Consider the following 10,426-nt stretch of genomic DNA (forward strand, 5'->3'; position numbering starts at 1 on the left):
ATCAGCTGAAGTCCTGAATAGAAAGAAAGGACTACCATCTTCCAATTAAGAATTCTCCTGCTTGATGACTTCTGAACTGGGACTCCAGCTCTTTCTGATTGTAAAGCAGCCTGCCTGCTTTCAGATTCAAACTGGAGCATAGGCTCTTTTGGACTTACCTCTGTCTCTGATTAGAGACATAAACAAATCTCTTAGGTAATAAATCCCTTTATATATAAAACAGGATACATATATATCTTTTTTTTTTTTTTTTTTTTTGAGACGGAGTCTCGCTCTGTCTCCCAGGCTGGAGTGCAGTGGCCGGATCTCAGCTCACTACAAGCTCCGCCTCCCGGGTTTACGCCATTCTCCTGCCTCAGCCTCCCGAGCAGCTGGGACCACAGGCCCCCGCCACCTCGCCTGGCTAGTTTTTTGTATTTTTTAGTAGAGACGGGGTTTCACCGTGTTAGCCCGGATGGTCTCGATCTCCTGACCTCGTGATCCACCCGTCTCGGCCTCCCAAAGTGCTGGGATGATACATATATATCTTTTAGTGGAATATATCCTATTGGTTCTATTTCTGTAGACAACTCTGACTAATACATAAAGTAAAAACTGTAAAGGGAAAGAGTATTAATTCCCTGATTCCATACAGTATATTTGCATAAACATTACATTTTCAAAAAATGAGTACAGTTAAACTGTAAAATGAATTGTGAAAAGTTGTGACTATTAAATGTAAGCATAGGCAGTATTCTTGTTTGTACATGTTTGATATAGAATTGTGATTCAAAGTAAACTCCAGAAAAAACCCCGTCTCAAAATGCCTATAATTTTATGTAAAAGTAAACAGGTAAACAAGCCATGTATTTCCCTACCTTAATTAAGTATCGAATTTAAATAAGTTTGGGAAATTCTAGGTCAAAGTTAAACAAATATTTTTGTGTAGAACTTTTCAGAACTTATAGTATGGTAAAGTGGTTATGAATTTTCAGAAGGGTATATATTGTACAATGTTTCCTCAATTTACTTGCCTGTGGGACTCCCTGGCAGTGTGCCTTATATAGTCTCTAACTTATATGTGGAGGATTCTGTATTAAAGATAGCAGTTATGATAGTGACCAGAGGCAGCCAAACGCCTAGGCAGATAGTGGTAGGTACCTGGTGAAGCCCCACCTCCAAGCCAAAGACAGTTTAAAGCCCAAAAGCCAAGCTACAAGTTAAGTTATTGGACCAGATTGAGAACTTGTCTGTAAGTTTGGAGTGTTTTCCTGATTGATCCCTACCCTTCACCTATTTTACATATACCTACCCTTTCCTAATTGGTTTTCTTCACTATCATGCTCACCTTTGAGTGGTGTCTTTGCTTTAACCCTCTTGCATACTCACAAACCAATCAGCAGGCACTCCCCATCCTGTGCCTATAAAGACTCCAGACTCAGTCAAGAGAAGGAGACAGCCTGACTTTAGGGAAGAGATGGCCTGACTTTGGGGAAAAGAGATGGCATGACTTAGGGGAAGAGACAACCTGACTTTGGGGAAGATGACCTGCCCTTCTTATTCCCTCTCCAGCTCCCCTCACTGCTGAGAGCTATTTTCATCTGTCAATCAAATTCTCTACTTTCACCATCCTTCAACCATACATGTGACCTCATTCTTCTTGGATACTGGGCAAGGCCTGGGGCCCACTGAGTGTGGGAAACCAGAAAGGGCTGTCACACTGGCCCTCTGCCCTCACTAGTGGAGGGCAACCACCCCATGCAACAAGGCAAGCGGCCAACTGAGTTGCTAACACACAACCATCTGTGGACAGCAAAACTAAAGGAGCGCTGTACCACCCTCTCTGGAACTTCAGGGTCACAGGCACCCTCACCTGGGCACCACTGCCTTCCCCTCATGGCAACATTCTTGATCTGGCCATGGGCCTCACACAGAGCTTGCTCCTGTGTTGGTGCCTTGAGCCAGTCAGATCCCACTCACTTGCTCATGAGCTCCCTTCTGCAAGGGGTTGAGCATGGCAGGCAGAGTAGACAGGGTGCCCCTTCTGCGAGTCTGGCAAAGGGACAGAGAAAAATCCTGCATCAGTTATGTCTGAAAATTAAATTTAATTTTATATTACTTTAAATATTATCTTTTTATGTCATTAACTACACTAAGAATTTGGAATATTAATATTTAAATCAGATTTTCTCACATCTGATTATTTTTCTCATTTTCTGTCTAAGCAATATTTGATAATTTTTATTTTATATGTGATGTGCTATTTCATAATTCAAGTAAGATTAACTTATTAAGATGTTGCTGTACTTCAGCTGCCATTTTTATTATTTTTCTCTGGGTGCTTGATGCATATATACTGATGAAATTAGTTAAAGTCCCATTGCACTAATAAATGCTGTATCTATGTTCCATAAAACAAGAATTTTCTGAGCTGCCACACACAATTTTTGTTAAATATTAATATTAAATATTGTTTTTTAATTTTTTGTAGATAAAATAATTTGAAGTGTGTGTCTCTTCATTTTTCTTTTCTTTCACTCCCAGTGTTTTAAAACTTGGTTATTTGGCAACCAAATTTATAGAAACATCAAATATTCTATATACATTTTAAGAAAAAATGTCATGTTTGTTTGATGCTTCCATAATTAGATTGTACATTTGTAAATTTGTACAAACACAGTGTAAGTTCTTAAAAAGTAATTTGTAAGGCTTTTCACATAAATGAAACAACTTGAGCAGAAATACAAACGGAATATCAACACTGATCTATCTTGTACCATTCACTGATTTTCTGTTTTATTAGTTTGTTTTCTGGGTTTCCAGTGGGCCATGGAATCCATTTGGGAATATTAATAGACTTTCACTTATTTAGTTTGATTTCAATATAACTGTTTATCATACAATCTGAAGCTATTTTTCAAGGTAAATGAGAGAATTGTGAGTAATTCAGATCTGTAGTATTATCCTGTGACTTTCTTCTTGAAAACAAAGATTGAGGGAGGTAAACTGTGTTTATGGTCCTATGATTCTCTAAACACTGGAATTTTTTCTTATAATTAAAGTCTATTATCTTTCCATACAAAATGTTATTTGTCCTCTTAGTAACTGGGATGTTGAGAGATTCATGACTCTTTCTTTTTGGCCATCCTTTCATCTGTAATATCTACTGAGAATCCAATGATTCCAAGCTCTATATTTTGTGCTAGAGTTTTAGTACTCAACAAGGCAGATATGATGGCTTATGATTTCTATATAAATGGATCTCATGTAAAATAATACCAATATGGGGCTGGCTTCATGGTATATGGCCTGTGCAGTCACACAAGGCTTTATACAGAGAAGAGTTAATATGATTTTTCTGCAGCCTTTTGATAAAATTCTTAATTTTTGAACAAGTGATTCTGCATTTTTATTTGGTGCTAGAACCTGCAAATTATGTAGGTGGTCTTAAATCTACACCACGAAGTTTGTGAGAAATCTATCATCTATCTGTCTGTCTGTCTATCTACCTTCTATCTTCTATCTGCATATCTATCTTCTATCTACCTATCTATCTCTATCATCTCTTTATCATCTGGCTCATTGTAGCATTTAATGTTCTTTTTTACTATCATTGTCATGTAAGGAATATATGGTGGATTTTTCCTTTTCCATGCCTATACAGTTAACTTGTGAAATCTTGGTTATAGGATTTTTAATTTGTCTATATTAAGTTGCATCTTTTTAGATTTAACTTATCACTCTGTTGTCGAGAGTCATTTTTATTCATCTCTGCAACATAATGCCTCCATATCATGTCATATTGTCATCCAGATTTATGATACAAACCTTGCATAGAACAATACTGAGAAGTATGCTCTGTAGCACAGCACAGAAAGCTTCCTTTCATGTTGATCATTATTGATTTGCCAACACCTTTTGATAGAATTGTTTACTTAGTTCCCATTCACCCAAGTTTGCAATTAACTAGTTCTTTGTCCATTTCATCTGAGTCTGTATCATAAAATCCTTTTTCAAATGTATTGCTAAAATATAGACATGTCCATGTTGAAGATTTTTCAGTAATTTCTCCCTAACGCTAGAAACAATTTAGGTGAAATTCTACAGACTTAATATTGAACAAAGAAGTCAATGAAGGAGGCCAGGTGCGGTGGCTCATGCCTGTAATCCCAGCACTTTGAGAGGCTGAGGCGGGCAGATCACTTGAGGTCAGGAGTTCAAGACCAGCCTGGAAAACATGGTGAAACACTGTCAAAAATTAACCAGGCATGGTGACACGCACCTTAAGTCCCAGCTACTTGGGAGGCTGAGGCAGGAAAATTGCTTGAACCCAGGAGGTGGAGGTAGCAGTGAGCGGATCACGCCCCTGCACTCCAGCAGTGGGGAAGAGTGAGACTCTGTCTCAAAAGAAAAAAAAAAGAGAGCGAGAAATCAATGAAAACCAATGAAGGAGTCACACCAGGGTGGAGGGGCAGCATTTTTGTGGGACTTCCCTAAATTTATGTTATGGGTTATTGTATTCGTTTCCTATTGCCACTGTAACAAGTCACCACACATGGTTACTAAAAGCAACAGAAATGTATTATCTCACAGTTCTGGAGGTTGAAAGTCTAAGACTAATATACCAGCATGGCTTTGCTCCCTACTGACTCCAGGGTAGAAACAATTTTGTGACTCATCCAGTTTCTGGTGGCTGCCTTGGCTTGAGGCCATGTCACTCCAGTTTCTGTTTCTATCTTCACATGTCCCCTTCCTCTGTGTGTATCTAATCTCCCTCTTTGCTTCCTTCTTATAGAGACAGTTGTGATAGCATTTAGGGCCCACCCAGATAATCCAGGATAGTCTCCTCATCTCAAAACTCTTAATCACATCTGCAAATACTCGTTTTCCAAATTGGGTAACTTTCATAGGTTCCAGGGATTAGAGATAGGATGTGTACACACATTTGGGAGCCATTATCAGCAGATCAGATTTAGTATTACATTTTAGTTTTGAATTATATGCAGAAAGCACATCACATTTTCCATCTTGAGGGCTATTATTTGTCTTAACTTGTTCCAGGATAGGGGCTAATTTCACCTGCATCCCTTTTGCCCCATAAAGACCTGCTTACTCTTTCTACTGCCTGGAGGTATAGCTTCTCACAGCTTTGGCACAAAGTTAGCTCCACGCTTAATGTGTCACTAGGTCATTGGGCCATTGCAAGGAAAGCAATTAACCAGGAGCTGCAGTTTGAATATAAAAAATAACAATTGTTGTCCAGGCTGATCTCAAATCGCTGGATCACTTGAGCCCAGGAGTTCGAGATCAGCTTGGCCAACAAAGTAAGACCCTCCCGTCTCAACAAAAAATTAGCCAGGCATGGTGGTGCAGGCCTGTATTCCGCTACTTGGGAGACAGAACTGGAAGATCACTGGACCCCCAGGAAGGTTGAGGTTGCAGTGAGCTGTGATCATGCCACTGCACTCCAGCCTGGGTAACAGAGAGACCCTCTGTCAAAAAAAAAAAAAAAAAAAAAAAAAAGGAACAAATGGCCCCCTTTGCTATTATTATATATGGGAATTTTTCTTTGACAATTTTTTATGCACTTTAATCACATATCCTTTTTGGTTTGACTGTCATATGTCACCATTTCTGGTCTCTGATTGCCTTTTGGACTGGTGGATAAGTAGAAGCTGGGGATAGGCACAAGCTGGCAGAGGTGAGCTGCTGGCTGATGATGGTGCCTCATAAATTATGGGTCTTGGTAGATGAACAGAAACTAAGGTCAAAAGTCCTCAGTCAGCTGCCAGAAAGGATAAGGCAGAGCAAGTATGTTCAGTAGAGACAGTAAGAGGCCTGGACTAGAGGGATTCCACAAGGTTCAGGGAATTAGAAGTGGGCATTGCCCTTTTCTTAAATTAACTTTATATTAATGCATTGGTTATGAATGTATCAGAGGAGGGATAAGAGGAAAATCAGAATTCACAAGAAATGGTTTTATAGGCCAGGAGGGACCATTTAAGGGCCATCTTTTCATTTGCCTGTAGTCATGAGAGACTGAGGGGTGAAATCTAGCAGTTGAAGAGGATAAGGTTAAATGGTTAGAAATGGAGCTAAGAGTTGAGATTAGAAAAGAGAAATAAATCAGCTGAGAGATCCCAAACCCTTGGTGATTGCTGTTTTTCCCACTGCCTCTCTCCTTTCCTTCCTCTACCTATCTCTCCAACTTTGTAAGTTTAAGGAACTATTATGCCCACTCATTTAGATTTTCTCCTGTTATTTTTAACTTGATCTACATTTTCAGCTTCCTTATCTTTGCTGACTCCATATACACATCGTGCCTGATCCAAGATGAGGTCAAGTTATTCCGCTAAGTTATTTCACAGAAGAGAGTTGCTTCATCTCAGGTCCCTTATGAAGTCTATTTCAGGGCTCTTGCTCAATTATTTTATTTTGGAAAATAAAGTTTTTTTTTTTTTTGGAAAACACATTAGTTGGAAATGGAAGTAATGCATGCTAACTTTTAATATTTATTAGTGTCACCTAGCTGAATCAATAAAAACACAAGTCAACAAAAGTTACTAATTATCTCTTGGGGTAAAACTTCACCTTTTAGAGTTCTGAAAGTAATTATAAGCAAGTCTTTTAAAGATCACTTTCAAAGCTAATAGAATAAATAAATGGCTACACTTTGGAGATCCTAAATACACACCTAAAGGACAGATAAAAATGAACAACTATTCTAATGTAGTATGAGAGTGTCGAGGCATTGGATAAATTCCCTGTAACATGAAACGGCATAAAATTAGAACTTAAAAAGTGCTGTGTTTGAAGACACTGAGATGGGAGTGAAATCATAAGGCTTTGAAAATCACTGTGCGATGCAAAACTTGTTGTAGTGATGATGGTGATGATGATTTGAGACAGAGTTCCACTCTGTGGCCCAGGCTGGAGTGTGTGGCACCATCTCGGCTCACTGCAACCTCTGCCTCCTGGGTTCAAGGGATGCTTGTAATTGGGATTATAGGTGTGTGCCACCAGGCCTGGCTGATTTTTGTATTTTTAGTAGAGATGGGGTTTTGTCATTTTGACCAGACTGGTCTTGAACTCCTGGCCTCAAGTGATCTGCCTGCCTCAACCTCCCAAAGTGCTGGGATTACAGGTGTGAGCCACTTTGACCAGCCTCCAGTGACAATTATGACAGTAATGTTGAACACACATATGAAAAAGTTGAATACAACTATTTAAAGAAATGTGGGCATGGCAGGGCGCAGTGTCTCGAACCTGTAATCCCAGTACTTTGGGAGGATGAGACGGGCGGATCACGAGGTCAGGAGATCGAGACCATCCTGGCTAACACGGTGAAACCCCGTCTCTACTAAAAAAATACAAAAAAACTAGCTGGGTGATGTGGTGGGCGCCTGTAGTCCCAGTTACTCGGGAGGCTGAGGCAGGAGAATGGCGTAAACCCGGGAGGCGGGGCTTGCAGTGAACCAAGATCGTGCCACTGCACTCCAGCCTGGGCGACAGAGCGAGACTCCATCTCAAAAAAAAAAAAAAAAAAAAAAAAAAAAGAAATGTGGGCATGAAAATAAGTAATATTTCTAAACTTATGTAGGACATTTGTAAATATTTATCAAACATGAGTTTAAATATAGATGTGTAATAAATTATTACAAGTAGAAACTTAGCTATTTTAGCTACATCTCTGAAAGTTTAAAGAGTCAAATTGACAACAAACTTTTGTGATATTTGCACCTCAAATAGTTTATTTTTCTCATAGTTGGAATGTTTTAACTTTCTATCAATCCTGTATCAAAGTAAATAAAAATTTTTGGGAAAGACTGAAAACACAACTTCTTTCTAGAAAGGACCCAAGTGTACCATTAGCTCATCAAACACATACAAGAATCCGAAGGCTAATATAAAACATTTTCTCATGCTATCCAGTCTCTACTCTGATTCACCTTCTCCTGCATGCAATCAGTCTAGAGAAACATATTGGAGCCTACACTTCCTGGTTTCTCATTTGTGTTCTGATTTATGGAAGTCAAGGTTACAGAATCCTTTGGTCCTGCTTCATAGTGAAAGGAAGATCCTCACACATAAAAGTATCAACACAGGATGGTCTCGATCTCCTGACCTCGTGATCCGCCCGTCTCGGCCTCCCAAAGTGCTGAGGCAGGAGAATGGCGTAAACCCGGGAGGCAGAGCTTGCAGTGAGCTGAGATCTGGCCACTGCACTCCAGCCTGGGCAACAGAGCGAGACTCTGTTTCACAAAAAAAAAAGTATCAACACAAAAGTACTTTTTTTTTTTTTTTTTTTTTTTTTTGCTAATGGTGATTAACTTTCATAGCAAAACAAATGACTCCCTCCTCATGAAGGGTGATCTTCAGAGTGATAGAAAAATTTCTTCTTGCCTAATTTTGATCTGAAGAAATCTTTCAAAAGCGATGATAATGTCATATTTGCTCCTGGAAATGATATAAATCTAAAGAGGAAATACTGGTCGATTATTTAGCTGGAGTGACAATTAACTCCCTACTGAAAAAAATAATCCTGAATTTCAGGACCTAATACTAATTTTTGGACAACCATCAGAGCAAAGCTGAAATGAATGATTAATAGTCACACTTTACAATTGTTGAGTACTTAACTTTTAATCTAGATAAGGTGTGGCTAAAAGGATCAATATTGGATGTATCTTTATTAGATAGTATGCCTTTTTAGGAATTGTATATTGAAAGTACCTTGATGTTAGGATCAGTAATACTCAAGACTTAGAGTCTGTATGGCAAGTCATAGCTTCCTGTTACTCTCCATTTTCCTTTAGGTTTATACTGTATGTGTGTGAGCTTACAGGAGAATAAAGGGACTCATTTGAAGTCTCTTGTTATTTTGCAGTCTTCAGCTTATTTAACTATTTAGCTTACACTTATTAGAAAAACAATGCAATATATTTTTAGAACAAAAATTAATTTTCAGCTAAGTTTTAGTAATGAAGAGAGCTCCTCTTGCAGTACTTAAAATTCTTAAAATCTCAAATCAAGGGAAAGCTGGGATGATAACAGGGTGAGTGTACTGAAACTGTCATTGTGTATAATAGCAAATAATTGTATTCAAGTTCACAGAGATAACAAATCTCTTCCTCTGTGCATTCTCTAGTTTTGATTGTCGTACAGTTTTCTACAGTAAGTTGCTATTTTGAGAACTAAAGTGAAAATAGATGATATAGAATGGAAGATTGGAAATTTATCCAAAGAGAATACAGAATTATTTATTAAGCAAAAAAACTAACCTTATTAAGATATGCTCATTTTTACTGAAGACATTTTTAGAGACATTTGATTTTATCTTATCCTAGGTATTTAATTAAGTAGTCTTTGAAAACTGCATTACGTATTTAATATCACAGAAATAAATACAAATTGCTCTTCTGATACTTACACAATCACAGGAACACTAACAGTTGGATTAGCATCCTAAATAAGATATTTTTTCAGATAGCAAGAACTGAAAAACTTGTGTGAGAAATTATTTCCTCTTATATTGACAGAATTACTTTTTTACAAAGAGAAAAAATGTAAATACACTATTATTTCATACAAAGGATTTTCTTTCAAGCACCTACTATATGACAAATATAGATGTTAGTAATCATTATACTGATACTTTAACTTAACTTGCTTTGTCATAACAGTGATTTATAGTTCTGTATGAAATTATAAAACCCTTGGAAAACTCTCCCTTCCTGTCTTTATGTATTAGAACTGACACATGGAAACAGATTACTCTGGTAAACACATTTACCTTTATTGAACATATACCATATTTAAGGAACACTTTCCGGGTGCATGGATTCATTTGTTGAACAACATGGCAGGTTAAATGTCATGATCTTTGATATTTGTATAGCACATTTATAAACCATATTAAATATGAGAAAAGGTAAACTGTACATGATTACCTTAACTTTCATAATTCAGTAAAGAAATAAAAGAGAATTTAGGAGAATAAGATCATTCCGTTCAAAATATATTAAGTCAATAAATATTTTTGGGGTACTGTATTAGTCAATAAGTACTATAAGTATTAGTACTGTATTCATCAGTAAGTATTTTTGGAGTACTGTATTAGCACTCTTTTAGTTGCAAGAGCAGAAACACTTATGAAAGCAGCACACTGGAGGCTTCATCCCTGGGATGCAAGGCTGGTTCAACATAGGCAAATCAATAAACGTAATCCAGCATATAAACAGAACCAAAGACAAAAACCACATGATTATCTCAATAGATGCAGAAAAGGCCTTTGACAAAATTCAACAGCCCTTCATGCTAAAAACGCTCAATAAATTCGGTATTGATGGAACGTATCTCAAAATAATAAGAGCTATTTATGACAAACCCACAGCCAATATCATACTGAATGGGCAAAAACTGGAAAAATTCCCTTTGAAAACTGGCA

The sequence above is a fragment of the Rhinopithecus roxellana genome, chromosome 15 (genome assembly GCF_007565055.1).
Source record: "Rhinopithecus roxellana isolate Shanxi Qingling chromosome 15, ASM756505v1, whole genome shotgun sequence".
Classification (NCBI taxonomy): domain Eukaryota; kingdom Metazoa; phylum Chordata; class Mammalia; order Primates; family Cercopithecidae; genus Rhinopithecus; species Rhinopithecus roxellana.